The sequence below is a fragment of the Lissotriton helveticus genome, chromosome 11 (genome assembly GCF_964261635.1).
Source record: "Lissotriton helveticus chromosome 11, aLisHel1.1, whole genome shotgun sequence".
Classification (NCBI taxonomy): Eukaryota; Metazoa; Chordata; class Amphibia; order Caudata; family Salamandridae; genus Lissotriton; species Lissotriton helveticus.
In genome coordinates, this window is record NC_136072.1 from 838655438 (window position 1) to 838682401 (window position 26964).

Genomic DNA, 26964 nt, shown 5'->3' on the forward strand with positions numbered 1-26964 from the left:
AGATATGGGGGACTAAGGGGCCCCTCTTCACGTTCTGTAGGGAGGCCCCATCATTTTGCGTTAAGTAACTGCAGTGAAGGCAAAGCTTAACTCTGCAAATCCAGGGGCATATTATCAAGGACCGGTGTTAAAATTATCGCCATTTTATCGGCAGGAAACTGCCGATAAAACAACACCGGTCCTTGATAATATGCCCCCCAGTCTTTTGAGCAAAGGAGCTGTACACCAATCTTATATGCAGTTGTAGAATATGACATTAGCAACATTACAGGATTTTCTATCTACAGTAGCGGTCGGCAGTAGGTGTTTCTGTAGGGCGGTGATGTGGGCAGGGGAAGGGGCACGGTGGGGGGTAGTATTGTACGGATTACGGAGTTTTACAGGTAAGTAAACATTTAAATAAATATAACGAATTTCGTTGCGCGCACTGCATCACCAAATGTGATGCAGTGCGCGCAACGAAATTCGTTTTATTTATTTAAATGTTTACTTACCTGTAAAACTCCGTAATCCGTACATTACTACCCCCCACCCTGCCCCTCCCCCTGCCCACGTAACCGCCCTACAAATACACCTACTGCCGACCGCTACTGTCTATCTATCACTGCTGGAAGTAATACACACACAATCCCCCAACTTTTACAAATCACTTATCCTAGCAAGGAGCCAAAACCTATTGGCTTTACCAATGTATGTTCTACTTTTATGTTTAATATGGGCCTGTTAGCACATGAAGAAATTATCTTGATACACAGACTTAAGAGCGTCTGTTCTAATTTTAGAAGATATTGATTATTCATCTGCACTGAATGGGACATCAACGTACAGTGTGACTCTTTCTTTAAATGTATAGCTGAATTGTAACATGTTTCTAATTGGTTCGTTGTGGTGTGTGTGTACATGCTCATGCTTACAGCAGCCATTCTTTGAGCACCAGTTTACTTGAAGTGAGGGTGCTGGCTGTAGCATCTTGTTTTTCAAAGTGGATAACCTGAGGGGCATTGATTGAGGGGCATTGATGACGCAGTGTCACTATTTTCCATTTGCATTTAATGACATGATAATATATAACACATTTAATCTTTGTTTAAATATATGCACATATCATTTTATGTTCAGATTGACTAAAACGAGTGGTTTTTATATTAAGAGTTCACCATAGTTAGTGTTCACATTAACTTAGCCAGAGTGATTGTAGGCCTCAGTTGAAAGACTGTGGGGCATATTACCAACCAATAGAGATCATTTTTGTCTCTAACTTGTTTAGAGACAAATATTATCGCCGCATATCGGCGATTTTTATCGCAGATAAACATTGCTATTAGCAAGGTTTATCGCAAATGCGATAAAAAACAGCCGCAATGCATGAATATCGCTGAAAAGTCAGCGATATTCATGCATTATCGAGCAAATGCTCTTAGCCATGTTATCCACCTCCCATTGGATAACATGGCTAAGAACTGCTCAGGGCAGGTGTTAGCTTTTGGAGATATTCGCGCTTAGCGCGAATATCTCCAAAAGTTGGTAATAGGAGATAGCGATGTTAGCGACTGTTTCCAGTCGCTAACATCTTGGCACGCCCACTTTGCATGTCATTAGTGATAAATATCACTGACATGCAAAGCGGGGCCCAAGATGGTCGCTATCTCCTAATAGCTGTCGCTAACTGGTGTTAGCGACAGCTTGGTAATAGGGAGATAATTTTATCTCCGCTTTCTTGGCTTTTAAGCCAAAAAAGCGGAGATAAACCCCCTTGATAATATGCCCCTCAATTTTATATGAAATGTATTTCTGCTTGTTGTGCATAATCTGTTCCTCGTTTCAGGCACCACGATCATGTTCTTGTTGATTGTAATTTCAGTGTTAGAGTTTTGAGTGAAAGTTGTTGTAGCATTTTAAAGATTTGGACGCTGAATCTCAGCACCTGTGTGAGAAGGGAGCCACTGAAGAAGAATCCTCCCTAGTGCGATATCTATGTAGACCATAGGAACGGAAAATTCGGCATTGTGTAACTCATGAGAAGTGGGCTGAGACAGACTATTACATGAATGATAAGTTTTGATTAGGTTCTTCTCTGTGGAAACCATAAGAAGTGCATCTTTCTGTTGAATTTGATGATTTAATTATGCATACTGGTGTTGAATAGTTAGACGTGCTTCGGTCCATCCTTGTTTTAATGAACATCCCTATCCCACTCTTGCGACCCCATGCTCCTTTTATTTCGGTCATTTAGGGGCATATTACCAAGGAATAGCGATATTTATCGCAAAATGCGCTTAGCGCATTTTTTTTATCGCTGCCTATTGCTGGATATGTTTGCGGAGAAAACATGCTATTAGCAACGTTTTTCTCCATTGTGCTAAAATATCCAGCGATAGCGGCAAAATGTGTGAATATCGCTAAGAATACAGCGATATTCACGCAATAGCGACGAAATGCTCTTAGCCATGTTATCCACCTCCCATTGGATAACATGGCTAAGAACTGGTCTGGGTAGGTGTTAGTATTTGGAGATATTCGCGCTTAGCACGAATATTTCCATTGCTACGCCTGCCTTGCTAATAGGAGATAGCGACGTTAGCGACTGCTTTCAGTCGCTAACCGGTTGGGTACGCCCACTTTGCATGTCATTAGCCATAAACATCGCTGACATGCAAAGCGGGCCCCAAACCGCTCGCTATCGCCTAAAAGCTGTTGCTAACATCAGTTAGCGACAGCTTGCTAATAGGGCGATAGAATTATCGCCGCTTAGCGGCCGAAAACAGCCGCTAAATCGGCGATAATTGCCTATCGCACCCCTTGGTAACATGCCCCATAGTTACTCGGGCGAACACATTTCTTCACATCCTGATTGCAACCTTCATTTGGTTCTATTTCTGCTGACAACTGCTGCTTGTGAATTTCCCCGACTTTTCCCACAACTTTAGCTTAGCATTAACGAGTTTCCCTTCAGAATAACAGAATCTGCCATACTTTGCCTCTTCTACATTTAAATATCTTGACTTCGCCTTTGCTGTTTGACTTGCCTGGACTGTATTCACATATGATGTATTCCGGTGATTATTGATTTATGATTAAAGTGATTTGATTTGAATATGTAACTTTCTTAATGTTTTAATAAACCTTTCTTGTTTGGAAATGTACTCCTCTCTGTTATTACTGTGGGGCAAATTATGCTGTACTATCAGTGATATGTTATTAAATTTGATGATTGAAGACTCAGCTTGATATAAAGACCAAAGCAAGTAGGTATAGCGGAGTTAAGATTTTGTACCAAAGTTGAAGGGTGTTTCCTTTTTTACCACTATCAGCATCACGCAGTTCCCTGCACTCAGGTTTTTGCAAGGAACATAGGGGCATATTATCAAGGGGGTTTATCTCCGCTTTTTTGGCTTTAAAAGCCAAGAAAGCGGAGATAAAATTATCTCCCTATTACCTAGCTGTCGCAAACACCAGTTAGCGACAGCTAGTAGGAGATAGCGACCATCTTGGGCCCCACTTTGCATGTCAGTGATATTTATCACTAATGACATGCAAAGTGGGCGTGCCAAGATGTTAGCGACTGGAAACAGTTGCTAACATCGCTATCTCCTATTACCAACTTTTGGAGATATTCGCGCTAAGCGCAAATATCTCCAAAAGCTAACACCTGCCCTGAGCAGTTCTTAGCCATGTTATCCAATGGGAGGTGGATAACATGGCTAAGAGCATTAGCTCGGTAATGCATGAATATCGCTGACTTTTCAGCGATATTCATGCATTGCGGCCGTTTTTTATCGCATTTGCGATAAACCTTGGTAATACCAAGGTTTATCTGCGATAAAAATTGCCGCAATAGTCCTCATATGTCATACGTCACAAGCAGGTAAACAAGAAGGAGATACTACACACAAGGGTGGTTTGAACATAGAAAAAACACCCTGCAGGCAAAATGCTTGTGGACTGTAACTTGGAATGAAAGAATAACAATGGCCATGAAGGTTGGTGTGTTCAAGGCTATTGATGAAACCAGAAAGCCTTCGTTTTGCCATCTTTCCACTGGGAGGAATGGGTCACTGAGCGTGGAAGATACCTGAAAGGGCCCTCTTTTCCTGTGAATTTATACTTAACAAACCACTTTATTATTTATTCATGTGTCCTTATTCTTACTCATATTCTACAAGAAAACAGAAAGGTAAGTAAAACGCATCTCATTTCCAACTAGATCAGGGCTTTATTCTGCAAAAGCACTAGCAGGTAGGCTACAGTGAATATGATGCTGCCTCCCCAACCTTAAACACTGACTGATGATGAATATAGTGTACCGAGACTGAAGAAGAGCATGAAAGGCAGCTGCAATTTATTAAGATTCACCCTAGCCACATGCTCTGGTGGCCACAGTCGAGAACTCAATATAGTGATATGTATGGAGAATTTCAGGTAAGTGTTTGTGTAACCTGTTTTAAATGCTGTTGAATTACAAGTATTTAGAAACCAAAAATAATGCTCTTCCTTTCCCTACACAATTAAAAATAATAGGTGAATTTAGCTGATAATGTGTAAGTAGAAGGAAATCGGTTAGTGCATGTAGTGATGTAGCATGCAATGGTATGGTCAGTGGTGGTATGGTGTGCAAGGGTGACAATATCCAAAGGTACATGGCTGTATGTGATGTGTTATATGTGGTATTTACATCTCTAATTATCATGTGTAGTGTAAGAGGTGTATGGGGTGCAGGATGTCTGTGATTTAGGGAGGAGATGATGTGGGGGTGAATGCTGTAGACCAGAGACATTCACAAACATTTTCTGAGGGTCCTCAAAGTATGGTCTGTGTTGAGCCCGATGGCCGCATAGAAGCTAGCAGGATGTGAGTGGGGTTTTGTGGGTGGTTAAATGTTGCAGGGTGCTTTATTAGATTATTTTCCTTTACTTCAGTTAGCTTTTAAATAAAACCTTCCCCATTTATTTAACATCTTTCTGAATGTTAGTGCTCTCTGAAGTAAACAGCAGCCCAGTGCTTTTGTTAACCCGAAGGCCGCATGTAAAGGTCAGGAGGGCCGCAGGTGGCCCCCGGGGCGTACTTTGAGTATCACTGGTGTAGACATTAGGCAGTGTTCAGTGTCTTGGCAGAGTAGGGTGTAAGGTTGAGAGTTGAGGCAGGTCGATGGATTGTCCAGAATCAGTGTGGTGTATTTTCTAAGATGTAGCTGATGCAGGAAACAGGTAATATCGAGTTTAGGGTGTAGATGGTGGAGTGCATAGGTCTTTTAGGATGTACTGTGTATGTTCATGTTTTCATGGATGTGGTAAACAGATTAATAAAGCAGGGAGGGAGAAGGAGGAGAGCAAATGTAGGGGTGTTGCACTATCAGTATGTAAATCCTTCTTTTTTACAATTTTTAGAACACATTCTCATACATCTTTTTTGTAGAATTTTCTGTTTACTGTGTTCAAGTGACTTTGATGGCATGGGTGTATGCACTGATGTAGTGGGGTATAAATTGTGCCCTGAGAGTGAAGATCTGGATGCATGCTTTGCTGGGTAAGGTAAAAGAGGCCAAGAAGAACTGCTTCTGACGTCATTCGGGACTCAGTTGGAAAGAGTCAAAGAGAAGAAGAAAAATAAGCCGAGGGAAACGGTGGGGATGGACACAGGGAAACTCTACTTCTTGGCTTCCACCGCTTTGGTACACCCAAGTAATCTGGGCAGTGAAATTGAGAGCATAACAAGAATTGGGATGTACGTAGAAGGATAAAACAAAAAGGGCACATGTTACCTAACACTGCACTTTAAGCTGTTGGTTGGTCTGTAGGCATTGTAGGTGGAGCCAGATGAAGGTGGTGATGTACTGTGTATGTGCTGCTTTGGATATAATTGGTGATGTCTGAGTAGTTATTGGTATGGTATGAGTGGTGATGAGACAGACGTGTATAGATGATGTAGGATGTAGGAATTTCTCCACAGAATACGTAGTGATAATTAATTTGCTGGTGTAAAGTAGATAGTGTTGGTGATGTTGGTTGTATGTGGTGTAGGTGTTAAGTGCTGCTTTGGGTGTAAAGTTGCAGGTGGTGCAGTAGGTGCAGACTGAAGGTGGTGTCCTGGTGAAGAAAGTCAAAAAGACAGCATGTGCTGGTGAAACCATAGGAGTGGGGAATAACAGACTAGAGAGTCACAGAGTGTTGTGGCGCACAGTGGAGTGCCAAATAGTGGAATAGCAGACAGTTGATTTGCATAGAGTGGCGTAGAGCTGAGTGACACAGGGTTGAGTGGCGTAGAGTGGAGGGGCATACAGTGGGGTGGCATAGAGTACAATAGTGTAGAGTGGAGTGACATCGAGTGGAGTGGCATAGAGTGGAATAGCTTAGAGTGGAGTGGTGTACAGTTTAATAGCGTCCAGTGGAGTGGCACAGAGTTGAGTGGCATAGAGTGGAATAGCGTAGAGTGGAGTGGCATAGAGTGGAATAGCATTGAGTGGAGTGGCACAGAGTAGAGTGGTGTAGAGTGGAATTGCATAGAGTGGATTAGCGTTAAGTGCAGTGGCGTTAAGTGGAGTGAAGTGGCATAGAGTGGAGAGGCTGAGAATTGAGTGGTATGCAGTGTAGTGGCATAGAGTGGAGTGGTGTAGAGTGGAATAGCACAGACGAGAGGGTCATTGAGTATTGGGGCATAGAGTGGAGTGGTAGATAGTGGAATAGCGGACAGTCGATTTGCATAGAGTGGAGTGGCATGGAGTTGAGTGGCACAGAGTTGAGTGGCACAGAGTTGAGTGGCATACAGTGGAGTGGCATAGAATTGAACACCATAGAATGTAATATCATACCGTCGAGTGGCATAGAGTAGAGTGGCATAAAGCTGAGTGGCGTACAGTGTAATACTGTACAGTGGAGTGGCATACAGTGGAGTAGCATAAAGATAAGTGGCATAGAGTGGGGTGGCATTGAGTGCAGTGACCTAGAGTTGATTTGCATAGAGTGGAGTGGTGTAGAGCTGAGTGCCACAGAGTTGAGTGGCATAGAGTGGAGTGGCATAAAGTGGGGTGGCATAGAGTACAATAGTGTAGAGTGGAGTGACATAGAGTGGAGATGCATAGAGTGGAATAGCTTAGAGTGGAGTGGCATAGAGGGGAGTGGTGTAAAGTGGAATAGCATTCAGTGGAGCGGCCCAGAGTTGAATGGCATAGAGTGGAATAGCGTAGAATGGAGTGGCATACAGTGGAATAGCATAGAGTGGAGTGGCACAGAGTAGAGTGGTATAGAGTGGAGTTGCATAGAGTAGAATAACGTAAAGTGCAGTGGCGTTAAGTGGAGTGAAGTGGCATAGAGTGAAATTTCATAGAGTGGAGGGGCTGAGAATTGACTAGAGAGTCATAGAGTGATGGGGCATAGAGTGGAGTTGTATATAGTGGAATTGTAGGCAGTCGATTTGCATAGAGTGGGGTGGCATACAGTTGAGTGGCATAGAGCTGGGGTGGCATACAGTGGAGTGGCATAGAATGGAGCAGCGTAGAATCAAATATCATACTGTGGAGTGGCGTGGAGTGGCATAAAGCTAAGTGGTGTACAGTGTAATACTATACAGTGGAGTGGCATAGAGTGGACTAGCATAAAGGTAAGTGGCATAGAGTGGAGTGGCATTTAGGGCAGTGACATAGAGTGTATTGGCAGATAGTGGAGTAGTATAGAGTGCAGTGGTGTAGAGTGTAATATCATACAATGGAGTGATGTAGAGTGGAGTGGCATAAAGGTGAGTGGTGTACAGTGTAATATTGAACAATGGGGTGGCATAGAATGGAGTGGCGTACAGGTCAGTTGCATAGAGTGAAGTGGCATAAAGTGAAGTGTCGTAGAGTGGAGTGGTGTAGAGGTGTAGAGAGGTGTGGCATGGAGTGAAGTGGTGTGGAGTGGAATCGTGTAGAGTGGAGTGGCGTACAGTGGAGTGGAGTGGCGTACAGTGGAGTGGCATACAGTGGAATACAGCAGAGTGGAGTCGGGTAGATTGCCATAGAGTTGAGTGGCGTAGAATGGAATAGCGTAGAGTGGAGTGGTGTAGAGTTGAGTGGCATAGAGTGGAGTGGCATGTAGTTGAGTATCGTACAGGGGAGCACTGTAGAGTGGAGTGTCATAGAGTGGAATAGCAAAATGTGGAGTGGAGTAGAGTGGAATAGCTTAGAGAGGAATAGGGAGAGGTGTAGAGTGGAGTGGCATACAATATTGTGGCTTAGAGTGGAGTAGCATACAGTGCAATAAGGTAGATTGGAGTGGTATCGAGTGGAGGGGTGTACAATGGAGTGGTGTATAGTAGAGTGCATGGAATGGATGGGCTGAGAGTGGAATAGTGCAGAATGGAACGGCATAGAATGGAGTGACAGAGTTGACTTGCATAGAGTAGAGTCGTACAGTGTTGTGGCATAGAGTGGTATAGCGGACAGTTGATTTGCATAGAGTGGAGTGACGTAGAGCTGAGTGCCACAAGGTTGAGTGACATAGAGTGGAATGGCATAGAACTGAGTGGCACAGAGTAGAGTGATGTATAGTGGAGTGGCATAGAGTGGAGTGGCAGAGAGTGGAATAGCGTGAAGTGCAGTGGTGTGACATGGAGTGAAGTAACAGAGTGAATTTCGTAGAGCGGAGAGGCTACCAATTGAGTGGTATACAGTGTAGTGCCATAGAGTGTAGTGGCATAGAGTGGACTAGCACAGACTAGAGAATCGTAGAGTGATGGGGCATAGAGTGGAGTGGCATATGTTGTAATAGCGAACAGTTGATTTCCATAGAGTGGAATGGCGTTGAGTTGAGTACCATAGAGTTGAGTGGAATAGAGTGAAGTGGCATAATGTGGAGTGGCATAGAGTACAATAGAATAGAATGGAGTGGCATAGAGTGGCGTAGGGTGGAATAGCGTAGAGTGGAGTGGCGTTGAGTGGAGTGGTGTAAAGTTGAATACCATACAATGGAGTGGCATAGCATGGAATGGTGCAGAGTGGAATAGCATTGGGTGGAGTAGCATTGAGGGGCATAGGGTTGAGTGGCGTGAAGTGGAATAGTATAGACTGGAGCTGCATATAGTAGAGTGGCACGGAGTGGAGTTGCAAAGATTGGAGTGCTGTATATTGGCGTGGCATAGAGTGGAATAGTGTAGAATAACGAAGAATACCATACAGTGGAGGGGTGTAGAGTGGAATAGCGTAGAGTGGAGTGGTGTAGAGTGAAATATCATAGAGTGGAGTGGTGTAGAGTAGAATGGCACACAGTGGATTACCGCAGAGTGGAGTGGCATAGAGTGGAGAGGCATACAGTAGAGTAGCAAAGAGTGGAGTGGCGTAGAGTCAAATAACATAAACCGGAGTGGCACAGAGTGGCGTAGAGTTAAGTGGCATAAATTAGAATAGCGTAAATTGGAGTGGCATGGTGTAAAATGTCAGACAGTGAAGTGGTGTATACTAGAGTGGAGCTGAAAGGCGTGGCATAGAGTTAAATAGAGTAGAGTGCAGTGGCGTAAGGAGGAGTGGGATAGAGTCTAGTGGCATAGACTGGAGTGGCATAGATTGGAGTGACATTTGGCATAGAGTGGAATAGCGGACAGTTGATTTGCATAGAGTGGAGTGACGTAGAGCTGAGTGCCACAAGGTTGAGTGGCATAGAGTGGAATGGCATAGAATTGAGTGGCACAGAGTAGAGTGGTGTATAGTGGAGTGGCATACAGTGGAGTGGCATAGAGTGGAATAGCGTGAAGTGCAGTGGTGTGACATGGAGTGAAATAACAGAGTGAAATTTCGTAGAGTGGAGAGGCTAAGAATTGAGTGGTATACAGTGTAGTGGCTTACAGTGTAGTGGCATAGAGTGGAGCAGCACAGACTAGAGAATCGTAGCGTGATGGGGTATAGAGTGGAGTGGCATATGTTGTAATAGCGAACAGTTGATTTGCAAAGAGTGGAATGGGGTAAAGTTGAGTACCATAGAGTTGAGTGGAATAAAGTGAAGTGGCATATCATGGAGTGGCATGGACTGCAGTGGCGTAGAGTGAAGTGGCTTATAGTGAAATAGGTTAGTGTGGAGTGGCACAGAGTTGAGTAGCGTAGAGTACAGTGGGAGTTCTCCCATAGTGGGCATTAGGGCATCGGCCTATGAACAAATATCCCAGTCATGCCTCGTCTGCAACTAACTGCTGACATGATGTTCCACTTTCACAGGAAAACAATGTCTGTTTCCAGTTTCATGTGCAACATCATGCCTGAGGCAAAGGGGGCTCCACTGTCCCTATGGAACTGTGCATGTGTCATGTGGTGGCTCCTTCAGCACACCTCTCGCATTCACACTAGATAGCTGACATGAACCTCTCACATTCACAATAGATAGCGGGCATGAAACACTTGCCTTGGGCAGTGCACTGCAGCATGTCTGTAATTGGGTTTTCATTGGGGCTTGTCACTCTTCATCGCTATATCCTATCAGAAGCCAGGATAAAGGAAGGGGCTGCCTTCAGCCCTATCCTGGCATCAGATGAGGCAGTAGCTCATGTACCAGGCCCAGAAGGCAAAGCAAAAGGCATGAATGGCTAATAAACTCATGATTCAGCATCTGAGTATTTAGAATTTAAACTTAAAAAAAATTGGAACACTATTAATGCTCACCTCGGACTTTGGCTTCTCCCAAAATCAGCAATACATATATGGACTTCAGAAGCGTTAAAATATTTATCTTATGCCTTCTGTATTTCTTAACCGATCTGACATGCAGACCACAGCAGTGAAAGCTTCGGTCTACAGTGCTTTTATCAGATGAGCACATCTAAAATGTAGCGTGGTCAGCTTGTCAACACTGTAATAATGGACCTTGCAGGCATGAGCCAACATTACGTGGTTAGCCACGGCAGTCATTCAGGCAAGAAAAACTCATGGGGTAATAACCATCTTTTTAGCGGAATAAAGATCCTTCCAGCAGGAGAGTGTGTGAGGCGGGCAGCTTTATGCCTGTAGAACTGTGGCCTGCAGTGTGGCCAGTCTGTATAACACACGGTTAGACTGCTAGGCACTTTTAACAGTACTGTTGTGTTATGTTATTAAGATTTTTATAGCACCCTACTCACCCAAGAGGGTACCCAGGCACTTGGGGAGTGTGTAGGTGTGAGGTCCCCAAGGTGCTTCTACGAAGAGCCAGACCTTCAGCTTCCTGTAGAACTCAATTAATCGATCAATCAATCAATCAGGCTTTTATTAAGAGGGACTACTCACCGTGAGGGTCTCAAGGCGCTTGGTGTGGGGGGGGCAGCAGGCTCCAGTGCCTATGGGGGGAGTCCGTCAAAGAGCCAGGTTTTGAGGTTTCTTACGAGGGTGGGGAGCGCTGCTGTCTGTCTGAGGTGGAGTGGAAGGGTGTTCAAGGAGAAGGAACAGCCTCCTGATCCGGTTTTCCTGGTGCGTGGGACCACAGCGTAGTGGAGCTGTGCTGATCGCAGGTCTCTTTGGGGTGCGTGGAATTTGAGTCTGCTGTTCAGGTATGCTTGTCCGGTGTCGTGGAGGACCCTGTGTGCTTGGGTGAGCATCTTGAAGGTGACTCTTGCTTCGATGGGGAGCCGGTGCAGTGTGAGAAGGTGCTGGGAGATGTGGCTGTGTTTTGGCAGTGAGTAGGAGGTCTGATGTGTTGAGGGAGGTTGTTCCATGTCTTGGCTGCGATGTAGGGGAATGAGCAACCTCCAGTTTTGCTTTTGCAGATGCAGGGAATGTGTGCAAGTGTGAATGAAGCACAGCATAAGTGTCTGATGGGTTGGTGAAAGTGTATGTAGCTGTGTAGGTATTCTGGTCCTGTGTTGTCTAGGGCTTTTTATGTGTCCATGAGAAGTTTTAGTTGGTTGTTCTTGTGAATGGGGAGCCAGTGAAGCGTCTTGAGGTGCTATGTGATCTGGGTACTGCATAGGAGAGTATGAGTCTTGCAGTGGTATTCAGGATGGTCTGGAGTCTGTGTAGGAGTTGTTTGGAGATTCCGGCATAGAGAGTGTTGCTGTAGTCCAGCCTTCTGGTATGAGTGCTTGGGTGATGGTCCTTCTGATGTTCTGTGACAAAAATGTGAAGATCTTTCATAGCTAGTGTAGGATGTGGAAGCAGCAGATGCACACTGAATTGACTTGAGCAGTCATGTTGAGCTCGTCATCTAGGATGATCCCTAGATTTCTTACGTGGTCTGTGGGTGTTGGTCCTAGCTCACCCTGCCACCATGTGGAGTCTCATAGGGAGGTCTTGTTGCCAAAGACCAGTACTTCTGTCTTGGAGGAGATGAGCTACAGGCAGTTGGTTTGCATCCAGTCTGCTACCATGGTCATGCAGTTGGTGAAGTTGGTCCTGGTGGTGGTTGTCTTGTCGGTCAGGAAGAGGATGAGTTGGGTGTCAACAGTGTAGGGGATAACGGTGACGTCTTGGAAATGGATGATGTTCTTGACCACTGAACCAGACCATGGCAGTTAGGGGTGACCAGGGCAGTGACGGGCTAATGAGGAGGCGCTAAAGACCATATTTCAGTACATTTCAATTATTAGTCAAAAGCAAGAGGCATGTGATGAAACTGTTCAATGCTCTCCTTTTAAATGGGAAACGTCTACACTTCTTAGAAGCTTATGACTAATCTTACAATGTCTGAATGTCGAAAAGTTTTAGTATGAGTTTTGACTTGCCACCACGCCAAAGTAGCTTGTGTTCAGGCCTGGGTGAGTTTGAACCTAATTCCGGCACGTTTTTCACTACTAACGTAACATTCACTAGCCTGCGTTCTACGAGTTAGATTGTTGGAACAAATGTATCGCACATATTAATTTGTTCATCGTATGTCTAACCAACTTGTAAACTCACTTGGGTTGTATTGACTTTCACTGGTTATAGTCACCGGCACACTAGTTATGACGGTTGAGTAATATTTCGTTCATCTTTACTTTCTAGCATGACTTTCATTCACCTTTTCAGTTTCAATAGACTACAGCCTTGATTATCATCATTTTTATTCTACTTAACATGCTATTGTTCATATATTGAGGCATTGCTTTGGTTTTGAAATTAATGATGTTCGTTATAATTTTTTGAAGACTAGCGAGAATCTCTCCAGATTAAGACCATTTTTTTATCTTTTGTTTATAGAATGTACCCTGATGAAGAGCACAGAGAGTGCTCGAAATGCATTGGGATTACTGAATAACTTGTGATACTTCATGATGAACTGATTTGAATTTTTGAACATTGAAGACAAGAGATTACTAAAGAATCATTACAAACAAAAAAAAAGGTATTACTGAATAACTTGTGATACTTCATGATGAACTTATTTGAATTTTTGAACATTGAAGACAAGAGATTACTAAAGAATCATTACAAACATTTTGGAGTACGTCTCTTGATTATGCATCTTGAATAATTTTGAATTATCTTTATTGGCTTATCTATGCTGTGCATTGGGGGACTTCCCCTACTCAGGGGTTGCACCTTTGTGATTTATCGGCAAGCTGTTTGGCACAGACAGCCAAACCCCGGTTGCACGCGACAACATAACCGCTCTGCACTTTTGGATCAACTGGCAGTGCGTGTCCATTCCTAATTGAGTTTAAACAGTGCAAGAGAGAAAGTCCAAACCTCCAAACCATTAAACCATGAGCCATGGGTGATTCAGCACTTTTCTTTGTGTAGTTTAAGTTTTACCATTGTTTCACCAGGTCTGTAAGTACCAGCGTGCAAAATGATATTGCTGAAAAGCTGGGATTGATTGTAGGTGTCTTTTGATAATACTAATCACTGGTTAAGAACAGACAAGTAAACTCCTGGGCTTTTGTGCTGATCACACAATACAGCGAAGAACATTGACAGACACCCAGTGTTCGTTATCCATATCTGGTGTTAAGGATTTGCTGTCACTTCTTCTTTTGTGTCCATGCATGCAATAAAGAACACATATAGCACAGCATCATCTTACAGTGCTCCAACCACAATGCAGAACCTCGCTCTTGTATGTGCCTTGATTCTGGGGTGAAGCGCAGCTGCTGAGAGCTTCCATTATAAGTGTAATGCCTCTAGTTGCTTACATTCTGGGACTTTGAGTTTCTCTTTTTACTAATACAAGTAGAGGTTAAAAAAATGTCAGCATGCAAAATGCTGTTGAGCGAAAGGCCAGAACTGCCTGAAGGTAAAACCACAAGGCATGGCAGAGAGAAGCTCTTGAGAGGCAATCAAGGGAATATGGAAGCCAGATTACAAACGTATTGGTGAGACCTGGAGCACATTACTCAAATCTGACTATAAATTAGGAAGAATTGCACATTCAGCAGATGTGTGGCAGGCTTACAGACTTGTGAACTGTAAGGAACTCTATCAGTTTTAAGATGTGACAAAGCTGTTTATTTTAATGACATATTTCTGCTTCTGCCCCGTCTGTATGCACATTGTCCCCTATACACTGCCCTCTTTGCTCCCTGCTAATTCTTTTCATCAGTGGTGGGGGCAATACCTGCTTATTTGGTCTGCCAAGACATTGTCCAGGCCGCTGAGGTGGGGGTAGGACTATAAGAGAGCTGGACTTGCTAAGCCTAAAGCTCCTACTGAAGCGCTACTAGCCCTAAAAGTTTGTAAGGAGTCACTCAAACTATTGATCAGTGTACTCCAATCTCACTCCTAGGTGATCTACCAGCACTACAGGAGTGAAATGCCCAAGAGGCCAGATTATCACCCCCAGACTGGACCATCTGGCCCGTGTAGTCATCTCTCTTAATGTTGCTCCTCTACAGAAGGCTCTTGGTTCTTTAGCCAATTTTGCTGGGGTGGCTCCTTTTCAGTAGGTCCAGGGTGTAGCCCTTCTACCTGAGAGACCAAGGAGGCACTGATAAATTAAATTATTACATTTGTAATAATGTAATTTAGGACTGTTAATGCCCTCTCTGCCTATCCACCGTGCTTCATCAGAGGCATAAGGAGGAGGGGGCTGATGGGGCTGACCAATGGTCCAGCTAGAGTGCTGTTTAAAAACACAGAGCTGTGTAGATGGATTTCTAAATTGGGCATGACTGAGGGGCGTGCGTTCAACCACAATCCTCTAACACAAGCACAATCCTTTTTATTTAGCAAACATTTTGTGCATGCCTTGGACAGCACAGTTTATCTGCAAAAATGTGCTGTCGGGGCACACATCAATGCATACCTGAAGCCAATGAAAAGCCACACAGAGCAGCAGGGGCAGGATCACCAGCACTGCCCTAGCTTCCTAAAGGGCTGTGCTTGAAGTCCTATCACGATGGTGGGAGAGGTAAGTATCCCGCTTAAACCTGGCCCTGCTGCTCTGTCAGGCTCCTTGTTGGTAATCTTGGCCTGCAGGTTTCGGTGTTCTGCACCAGATTCCTGCTCTGCTGCTGCAATGGAGCCAAGGGAATATGGAAGCCGGGTTACAAAACGTACCTCTCGCTCCCACTCCCTCTCTCAATCCCTCCTCAGTGAATCATTCTAACTCACACTGCTTTGATCAGTCTCTTTCTTTCCCTTAGTCATACTTACTCTCCCACTCGATTGATTTTCTCTATTTCAATCTTATTGACAATCTCAAAACATAATAAACTAACAAATACTCGCACTAAATCTCATTCTCTCTCAGTCACTCACAAACACACTTCTACTCATACATACAGAGAAACAAGACTGCTTTTTTTAACTCACTTTTCTTCCTTTGCTCTGAATACAATGAGGCACGCCAATCTGTGACGGATATACGTATGGCGTTACTGGGCTGCAATCAGGCCGGATACAGTAACAAAAAAATGAATGCACTGCTACGTGTATGTCGTAGAGAACCACACAAACCCGTCTCCACTGGCAAAGAGTGGAGTGGCATAGAGTGAAGTGGTGTAGGCTGAAATAACGTAAAGTGGAGTGGTGTAGAGTGGAATAGCGTAGAATGGAGTGGCATACAGTGCAATAGCATAGAGTAGAGTGGTGTGTGGTGTAGCAGAGTCTAGTTTAAAGAGACGTAGCGTGAAAGTGGATGAACATATGTAGAAGATATTTGGCAGGAATATAGATTATTTGGTGGAAAGGGTCATTTTTGGCATTAGTTCTAAATTGGTTAAATAATGTTAGACTTCTAAGTAACAAAACTTTTTGTTATATTTTGGACCACACTATACGTGGTAACTTGCGGTATACCGTGGTACAGGCTGATCACAATGCAGTATATCATTGAGTAATGGCTGTCTTTACAAACCTACATGGCAGCCATGTTGTTTTCACCACACTTTGGCTATGTTCTGGGATAGGGCCTTGGATATAGGTAAGTAGTATGTTTTATTGTTGTTCTCTACCTTTTTCCACTTTCACAAAGTGGCAATAGTTAGGGAAATGCATTTATATTTTTCTACATATTTTTTTTTAAGTATACAGTGTACCGTGCTAGCATCTACAATATACTACAGTAGTTACAGGCACAATAAAAAAAACAAATATGCAAAAAAAGAAACTGTAATAGACTAGATTTGTGAAATACATTGAAGTAGAGTGTCATTTTTTTTAATACAAATACATTTTTTTCTTATAAGTAGTGCAGTACTCTCTAGGTAGTACTGTGGTACTCCAATAGTATTCTTTTACTGTACTTGTGAAAAATAGTGTTGTACAATGTATTTTTAAATTGTTTACATATTTAAATTTTTTAAGTACAACACTGCTTCAAAGGTGATACCGCGGTACTCGTTTACATTTTTTGAAATACATACAAACACATAAAAAAATGGAGTACATGTGGTGCTTTACAATGATCATCCAGTAAATTGAAACAAGCCCTTCCCACAGCCTGTTTTATTAGTAACCAGAGAGCCCGTTAGGCAGTGTTCCTGTTTTTTTGGCACTGTCTCAGGGGTGTGGAGGAGGGTGAGAATGAGTAAGTGAAGGGCAGCTGCAACCAAACGGTCACATGACCCTGCAAGGCCATGCAGACCATGGAGGGTATTTCTGACTTTTTCACTCTACCCCCACAAAGGCTCTCCTGGTAACCGAAAAACATGCTGTGGCTTGAAAAACAAGATAAGCACATGATTTACAGGCCTGTTCCATTACTGTCGCATAAGCACAGGGCAAGCAGTCACTGAGGCGCAGGAGGGAGCAAGCGACAGTGAGAGGAGGATGATTGGGGGTTGGGATAAGAAAAAGTGTGGAGTGGGGAGAACAATTGCATGATGGTGGTAGAAGCATAGGGCAAGCAGACATGGGGGCATGGGATAGAGAAAGGAACAGCAGGAGGAGGGTGAATGGGGAATAGGATGAGAAACTAGATAAGGACATGATGTACAGGCCTGTTTATAGAACCGGCGCGGTGCTCAGAGTGAGTGAAAATATAACCGTTCTTGAGGTGGGCTCTTAAACCAAGAAAAAAGAAGTTCCTAAACTGGTTATTAAATGGGAGGGGTGGATTGATAGTAGTAATTGGTCAATGCTCTTGGGGAACAGAGGCATGACACATGCGTGCCATGGGCAAATAGGGAGAAAGATTAGAAAAACAACGATCGAGCCAGTAAATGGGAAGCCTATGGGGAGGCTGAAGATCCCACAGTATATACAACATGTTTCTCTTGAGACAGCGCATGCGCTGCCTAGAGCCAAGACCTAAAAAAGAACGCAGCCAAGTCAGCAGATTCTGAAATGGAACTCGAAAAAAGGTCCACAACTTTGAGGGAACAGGCGAGCAAAGCTTGCTTCTCCATCCTTTTGACAGAAACAATACTAATGCATTAAATAATATGCCCAGGAAGGTCAAAACCATGAAACAGAAAATCACACATGTAAAATAAACCGTATGAAAAGGCAAAGCAGGCTTAATGAGATAGGCCACATCAGACAACAATGTGGAATTCTTGGTTTCACGCAAAGAGTACATGATGTTCAGGGTGAGGAAATAGATCTTTTCATGACAGGAACACAATGTTGTCATTTTTATGGAGCTAAGGATGCATGTCTTTGGACATGCGCTCACCCTCAGTGAGTGAGCGCTGTTATGAGCCAGAGGGAGATGTTGTCAGCAGCACTGCTTCTTGCCCACAGAGATGGAGGAATAGACATTCCAACCAGCAATGAAGGCACAAATCAAAAGCCTGCTGTAGAACCTTGCATACTGCATGCTGTGCCACAATCATAAAAAACAACAAGGCGAAGGGAACAATGCTTAAATTAATATTACCCACATCTGATTGCTTATTGCCTCATGCCATTCCTTCCCATACCTGTATGATCGAGCCACCCAACCAGCATACTAGGGGGCATTTTTGCAAGCCCATATAACCACAGAAGTGTCACTTTTTTTTAGCTCTGGTGGTGTAGCGCCATTTCCCATTTTTACAAGGTGGCCCTAAACCTCTTAGCATGGCCTAACACCACCTTGTAAATATGCCCATTTCTACTGCAGTCCTCTGCGACAAAGGGGCGTGCAATGGGTGTTGCTGTGGACATTCCACCGCAACACCTATTGCTTTTAGACACTGCCCCAGATTTTCAAGGCTGAGCAGAGTGCCAATAACTAATGCCATGGATTACCAGTCCTTAGAATGGCGATACGAGGAGAAATTATTAACGTTTCCTAGTTGTTTGCTCTTCCCATGTGTGCTTCATTCTGCAGCACACATATGAATGCAGCACACATAGAAAGAGCAATTTGCCATTTTTGATTGTTTCTGTGCAGGAAGGTGTCCCTGCCTGCACATAAACAATAGCCCCTGCAGCACAGGCACCCTAGCAACATGGCAGTAGGGTGTCTGTGCTGGCGCTAGACCGCTTGTTTTGCACTACCATTAGGTGAAACACAGGGGTGAGCTGTATTCTTAATGGAGCTGCTGAATTTTGCACAGCTCCGCGCTCCACCATTTTTTTGTAAACGTGCCGTAATGGGAAGGGACTAAAATATAATTTTTCCTAATGCAAAACGTATCTTTCCACCAGGTTTAACGTTGATAACAATTGCCCAGTTTTAAATCAGCTGATATCCCAATTGACAGGATAGTGAAGTAAATTTGAACAAATAAAGCAGTTGTAGTATACAACAATGGCCCAGCAAAAAACTTACTACAATTGTCCCTTTGGCCACCTCTAGGTCTTGTTCTGGAGGTGCCTCGGTGGAGTTGTTTGTGTCCTGTGAAGAGGTCCCCAGGGCCAGGAGACACAATAGCAGCAATCGCCACTCCATGTCGACAAATGCGTCACCAATATCGGTGGGTACGTCAGGCTCTGTGTATTTATTACACCATGTGTGGACGAGACCATTGTGGGGAGCAGTGCACCAAGCGCTGATAGAGCGTTCCGTTTTCGATCACCTCTGTTGTGAACTGCTCAAAGGTACTTTCCGTGTGTTGAATTAGTCGTCAACCGACCAATCATTTTCATCGACCAGGAATTTAAAAAAACATATCTATATATTGCTTAAATTAAAATCCTGCCTCCCCTCATACTCTAATAAATTGGTTTGGCTCCTTGTGCAGTTGTTACTCGCGCTTAAGGTTTGTTTGCACTAAAAGCTGACTCCCGTCTAGAGCAGGTGCATTTTTATCATCTTTTCTCTCGTGAAAGCAGGGCCTGGTGAACGGTGTTCAGAGATAAACGTGTACATACCGACTGCCTCCCGCAGCCGAGGCTAAGCTATGGCCTGCTAATGATTTAAAATAGATACGCAGTAGAATTGCTGAATGGATTACCTCAAACAGCAGCTGGGAATCGTACCTAATTGATTCGAGCACGTTCAGCAATACACAAATTACCAGAAAACATGCAGACACACCTACACGCACAACACGCACAAGAACGAATACCGAACGAAAACCTGCAGGGTTATTTTTTTTTCTTCTATTTTTTGTACAGTGAACTCTTTCACAACGCCGTCTTTGACAAGAAAGAAACAACCATTTAATGTTATGTAACAATTTAAGGAGCTTCTCAGACGAAAATGGTGTAATCATAGTTCTCACCTAAATTACAAAGTGACATATGCAAAGGGTGCTTATAGATTTATCACTGGTAACCTTTCTGGAGCAAAAACACTATGACAACGAGCCACCACACCTGTTTCTATCTTGGAGGTATTCCTCATTCACAGGGGGTAACAGCTTTCATGTGTCGCGGGGCATAATTAGTTAGCAGCCCCCGGCCGAAACACTGATGGCAGTGCCATATTGCCTGTGCCTCTATGTAAGTGAGCACTGTCAGTTAAGCTCTTCTGTGTATACCTTCATGGATGCACACCTGTAGACCCACCTTTCTCTTTATGGCCTGCAGTTACCCTACACTGAACCCAAATTATGACTTTTATTAAGGAACCGACAGCCAAGGGGACCCATTGTCTTTTCTTGTATTAGGGCCCGGTATACTCTTACTACACCAGAACCACCCGCCACTCACAGCCAGTAAAGAAATTTAATAGGAATCCTCTTCCTCCGCCTCTATCGATTGCAAATCCCGCTGCTTCCAAAGAGGGCAGTGAGGCTCCTGGTCACCACAGGTAAACCCTGACATGATAGCAGCAGGCTGGGCTTTACTGCCTGCAGTACTCATTGACGTAGGAGGCATCCATGATCCATTGGCAGTTCTTAATTTGTAAAATAATAATTCCTGAGGGATGGACGTTGATTCATCAAAATGCGAGGGGTAGCAGAGGTGATATCACATGCCATAAGGCCCCCCTGCCTGATGTCACAGGAAGTGACATAACACAAACTTTGACCTGGTGACACCACAGTAAGTAACATCACTTGACCTTTGGACCCCATTAAATCAAAGGAAGAGACATTGTATGACCTTTATCTTGGTGCTATTGCGTGAAGTAATGCATCTAATATCTGGTGACTTACATCACACTCAGCAGCTGGAAAATCTCGAAAGAAGTACCCTGTTAACAGACATACCTCAAATCCTATTGAAAATGAAGCTACATATATTGTTTCAGGTAGTGTCTTCAGAGAATACAATTAAGATAATGTAGCATTGATTAAGAACCTACCAAATTGTGTACAACAATGGAAAAAACACTAGTCAAGTTGAAATCAGCCATTATCGATATTAAAAAATGTATCAAATGGAAAGGTTGATGGGTCTAAAATGTTCACAACAAGTTCACATTGCCATTTGTTTTAGAAACTAAGAGTCCCATGCAATTACATTTTAGTCTCCCAGCAACCTTCCTTTCCATGACATGGTATACATACTTTTAAACCTTTATACTTTATAATTTATACTTTTAAACCTTTATAGAAGAAGTTAATAATAGTAAACCTGGAAAGGATCAATGGCTCCCATTGATCCTTTCCAGGTTTACTATTATTAACTTCTTCTATAAAACAACATGCACATTACTGGTACAGTACTTGTGTTGATCAATAATGAATCATACATGTGCAAATCAGTATATAGAACAAGTCACATTAGGCAAAACAGACTACAAGGTGCAGGAATCACTTTATCCATACTGCTAGGCACTGTTTTAAGATTGCTTGGTCTGGAGAAGCACACACTCAGGATTCAGAACATAACACAGTGGTAGGAGTTGACTTTAAAAATAGCAATTTATTTCTACCCAAACAAACCTTTCTTAGCAACATCAGGATAGAAAGACTGGTAAAAAAAACATAACTTTTTATCCTGTACCATGCAGCTTGCTTGCAGCTAAAAGATGGCAGTTCAAAGCTCACTGTGCTAGATTACGAATGTACCTTGTGGAATGCACAGTAGCAGCAGAATCTCTGTGACAAAAGTAGTAACCCTCTGAGCTATCCACATTAAATATTGTTCTTTGATATGCATGGGACACGTTCTTTGGAGCAGACATATTAACCCACTGCACTACCTTAGGTAAGTGAAAACTGCATCTAGACGAAACGCACCTCTTTCTCCAGCAGGTACATTAATAAATTGGCAGAGGTAAGTAGACACTTTTATTGTTGCTAAAAACTGCTGAATATAAAAGGAACTTTGCAGGGTTTTTAAAACTGCTGCACTTCTACAAAACTGGCCCAACTAATTAAACCTGCCCCCCTCCCTGACAGCCCCCTGGGAAGTGCCCACCTATTGCCTGATGCCCGGAATAGCCATTCGGGCCTGGGTGGTGTTCAAAACAGACAATGTTTTGTTGGCCAGTCCACCAGCACTCACTGACCGGTGGGGGCATGTTGTAGCTTCACGGATGTGGTGTTCAACATAAAACAATAGAAATTAATGTGTCACTCACATTACCTAAACAATGGCCAGACCGCTAGAAGGATTAAACCTGAATGTGTGATCTTTAACAATCCTTTCTGAAATTTTGCAGGGCATTTGAAAACCTTGTGTGAACTCCAAAAACAAATAATCTTATCTTACTTTACCTGTTGCTTCTGTTAGAGGCTTGCCCAGGGCCCGCAGCTTATAGGAGTCACAACGAGCAGCACCACCACAAGGTTACTCAGAGAGTCGAGACTCTATTCGAGGAGACAGCTCAGTCAGTCTCACTCTCACATGACTCTCACTCTCACATGACCACACCTGCCCAGTGGCCCACCCGAGGTCTGACTTTCCGAGTCAGTCAGAGTGTGCCAGGGTTGCAAACAAGGTAGTAGGGGTCACAACGAGTGACTTGGGGGTCGCAGTTGCGACCCCTGGTCACCCCTAATTGACGTCTATGCCGTGGGGCCCAAACATTTGCTCAGAAACTGCCGCCGGCGCTGCAGGTCTCAGTACCGAATAACACAGATGAATACCCGTGATTCCACCTCATGCATATGTAATCTACCTCAAGGTACTCCATGCCCCTCTGTCTCACTCCAGCACATTCCTTTTGCGTCTCTGATTTCTTCCGTTGTTGCTGTTTTTCCATCTTTCTCTTCCTCCATTCCCCCTTTTATGTTTTTCTCTCTCTTGTTATGGGTCGAAGTCTGTTGAGGATAAATAATTTCAGGTGCCCAAATATGAGCGCCGGTGGGCCACACCTGGAACCATGGCTCATATTAAGCACTGTAGATGGGGCATAATGTTAGGCAATACCCCTCATTCGTTTGAAAAAAAGAGAAGCATGACTACCTGGGAATATGTCCAGACACACTTTGTAATTTGTATGCATAGCCAGTGACGTGGTACGGGTCACTTCCCTTCTGCAGTTATGATCAGAGCTAAACAAAAGGGATCCTTGAGGCAACTGCTACAGTGGAGAGTGGAGCGGTTTTAAAAGAGAATCAGCACTGAACTGTTTCTGGGGCAGCGGATGCAGGGGGACAACAGAGAATTGTATCAGGGAGTGGGAAGGAGAAAGCAAAGTGACATGAAAGTGTGCTGGAAAGTTGTACAGGACCAACCCCCAGATTCATAAATCTCAAAATCTGCGAATCCTAAATTGCGAGAAATACCGAATCGCAATTTAGAAATCGCAGAATGGGATTCTTGAAATTTAGCGAGAAAAAAAATGCGAATCGCAATCGGCCGCAAACGCCGATTGCGAGTTACCAAAAATCGCAGAAAAATCGCAGAATCGGCCGTTTTCCCTGTTGAAATTGCGATCTCGCAATTACCGATTTCGCAAATTGCGATCTCGCTAATTGCGAGATCGCAAAAACGGGAAGTCGCATTTTGAGCACAGTGATGACATCACTACCAGGAAGTAGGCAGTCCCCACCCTAATTCTGCATTCTGAGCCTGAAGTGGAAGCAGCATTGTTCTGAGCTCCACTCCAGACAAACTCCAGCTGAAAACCAGGAGACACCCCACTGAAGAATATGTCCCAGGAAGCAGCAGGGGACAGTTCCTCTGAAGGAAACGGAAAATTAAATTTTCTGAACAAGAACTTGAATATCTCATAGAGGGTGTGTGCAAGGACCATGATCGGCTCTTTGGGAAGGACTCAAGGAGGGTGCCTGAGGCCGACAAGAGAAGGATTTGGGTGAGCATCCGCGCCAAAGTAAATTCTGTGGGAGTGACCCAGCGCTCCCTAGAAGAATTAAAGAAGAGGTGGTACGACCTCAGAGGGCGTGCCAAGGAGAGGATTGCTGAGAGGCTGGGGGAGCATGTCGCAACAGGAGGAGGAGAGCCCACTGTCCCACCCAACACCCCACTTGAGGACCTTGTAGAGGACACCCTGAATCCCCAGGCATGCGTGGGGGTAACCCAGCTGGACCCCTCCCGACCCACCCAAGATTCACAAGGTAAGTGCCATGCGACTGCGACCCTGTCCCCTAACAATGGCCATTACCCCAGATCAACCCATTAGAAACCCCAGTCATGCAGCCCATGCACACCAGAAAAGCCCTATTGCATTGTGGGACATGTAGTCTGACCACATTTACCATCTAGCACCATACAGCCAGACCTGTCCAGTGAGAGTCAATCTTACAGCCAGTCAGGGAATGTTAGCCTGCATGCATGTAGCAACCTTCCATGTGCAAGATACATGTCATTAATCAACGTCCACTTTACATCACAGGTGGCGCTGAAGCACCCAGCACGGATAGTGATGCCCAGGAAATAGAAGAAATACCTGAGGACACAGAGGGTGACGTCCATCCATCCCTGCAACCAGGACCATCAGGGCAAGCTGCAGCACCAGCGGTAGTTTCACCACCTGCCCCTGTGGACAGTGCCACCTCAGCGCCAACAGGCGCGCCACAACCGCAGCGTGTGACTCACATGCCAGTGGGGCTGACAACAGCAGCAGCAGCACGTAACCAAACCTGCCGCACTGCCGCTGTGAGAAGCCAATCCAGCGGACTGGGGAGGGAGCCGCGCAACTCAACACCACGCGCTGGCAGGGGGGTGAATGTGCGTGCACCTGGGCTCTCCATTGAGCGCCGTATGCTCCGCATACACCAGACACAAGCCCGTCAACTCGCAGCAATCCCCTTGCAGTTGCACAAGACCGCTAATAATGTGGGACAGCTGTCAGACAGGATGGAGAGGATGACCGCTGCAGTGGAGGACAACACACGGGCCATGTTGAGCAGCGGGATGTCAATCGGCGCCGCCACCGTCAGCTGCTGACCCGCCTGTCTGCATACACGCGGTCAAATTATATCATAGGGAATGCCACCTCCCAACTCTCACGACGCTCGTTGGCCATGCCGGAGGCGGCATTGACATTTTTGTTATTACCATGAAGGGCCATGCTGCTGACACAAGCATGCCCTCCTCAAATACATGGGGACATATGACTTACAATACCACTCATGTAACTGTGAGAAATTCCTAGTTTATTGTGAACAAAACAATAACAAATATTCAGTTCCAGTTAATCTGACTCATGTCATTATTTCAATTGTCATGCAGGAGTGCAGTGTTAGGTGAGGGGAGTGGGTGCACTAGAAACAGTTAATAGTGATTTGGTTGCGGCGCCTGTGTCCTTCTGCAGGATTCTCCCCGCGTGCATGACGCACATGTGCAGGTGGGCGGTTATCCCCTTCCGACTCACTGCCAGAGATCTCTACAGATTTCCTGCGCTTGGTAGCAATGTTGTGGAGTATTGCACACACGGCCACGATGCGGCAGCAGACCTCAGGCTCGCATTTGAGGGCACCACCAGTCTTGTGGAGTATGCGGAATCTGCTCTTCAAAAGGCCAAATGTCCTCTCGATGCAATTTCTCGTGCGTATGTGTGCAGCATTGTAACACCGTTGATGTGGTGTTGCAGGGTTGAGGTATGGGGTGAGGAGGTACTCACGGAGACCGTAGGCGCTGTCACCTGAATGAAAGGAGCAGAGGGTGAGTGTCTGTTATGCGCAGCTACATAGTCACAGTGTACTAATTGTTGGCATGTGTACTCACCGAGTAGGTGTCCTTCGCCAAAGTCTCCCCTGGCTAGATGTGTGTGCATGCCGCTGTGCCGGAATATGAAGGAGTAATGTGTGATCCCCGGGTATTGTGCCACTATGTCTGTGATTAATGTATTGGCGTTGTGCACCATCTGTATATTCAGGGAGTGGTAGGACTTGCGGTTCCCGTACATGTACTCCGTTTGTGCAGGTGGGCAGATGTGGATGTGGGTACAGTCAATGCATCCTAGACATGTGGAAATTGCGCAATGTTGTAGAAATGAAGCTTGGTTTCATTTAAGTCCTGTTGGGTTGTCGGTAATGAGATATAATGGTGTAGCCGGGTCAGCATTGACTCCAGGAAACTCCTTAGGCCGCGGGACATGGTGCTCTGGGATATCCCCCCAGCAACAGCGACTATCCGTTGGAAGCTTCCTGAGGCCAGTAGGTGCAGGCTGCACAGGACCTGGACATGGGTGGGCACGGCATTGGTCCTCTTGTTGGGTGCTGCATCAGGGGGTCTAGGTCCCAGATCAGCTTAATGATCATTGCCCCATTCAGGCAGTACTTTGAGTAAATTTGCTCTGCAGTTTGGCCCAGAAGGGTGATCCGCTGGCGGAATATTCGCTCCTGGATCCTGCGTCTGTTCCGTGCTGCAGCCTGGAGCCTTCGCCGCCTGACCACCATGTAGCGTCCTGGCATTGTGAAAGTCCTCATGCTCCTACTGTGCCTCTTTAAGTGTGTTTGATCAGGCCTGCACCTGTGGCTAGTAAGGAGTTAAAAAAAAAAAATGTCCTTCATGGTTACCACCTGGTTTTTGTTCTCCTTAAATTGAGCGTCGCTAATTGCGATTTTCTGATTTTTCGCAATTTGCGATTTTTCATGAATTGCGTTAGCGAATATTTCACGAGTTCGCAAGGAAATTCGCAGAATCCATGGATTCCCCCTATTTCCGATTCGCTATAGGGGTTCCTCCTAGATTCTGCGAATTATTTTGCGAAGTCGCAAATTATATTTTGTGATTTCGCATTTCTGTGCTTTTCACATCATGAATTGCTTTTCTGTTAATTGCGATCGCAATAGCTAATTCGCAGCTATTGCGATCGCAATTTGGCTTGATGAATCTGGCTGATAGTCTTTAAGTGAGAAGAAAAAAGTGGGAGTCTCTACAAGGGGCAAGGACTATGCAATTAAAGGCTTGGTTTAAATAGATAAACTAAATTTCTTTGACTC

At 44.6% G+C, this 26964-nt stretch overlaps 1 pseudogene across 2 annotated transcripts in view; it reads right to left on the minus strand.

Annotated features, from left to right (window-relative positions):
- LOC144791235 (selenoprotein M-like) overlaps positions 1–19195 on the minus strand; it is a 55754-nt pseudogene extending 36559 nt beyond the window's left edge. The window contains exon 1 of one of the 2 annotated variants that reach the window (XR_013602335.1): positions 19044–19195. The product of XR_013602335.1 is annotated as a selenoprotein M-like, transcript variant X1 (transcript). The remainder of the gene's footprint in view (positions 1–19043) is intronic. The other variant, XR_013602336.1, reaches the window with a different exon arrangement.
- Positions 19196–26964: the final 7769 nt, after the last annotated feature.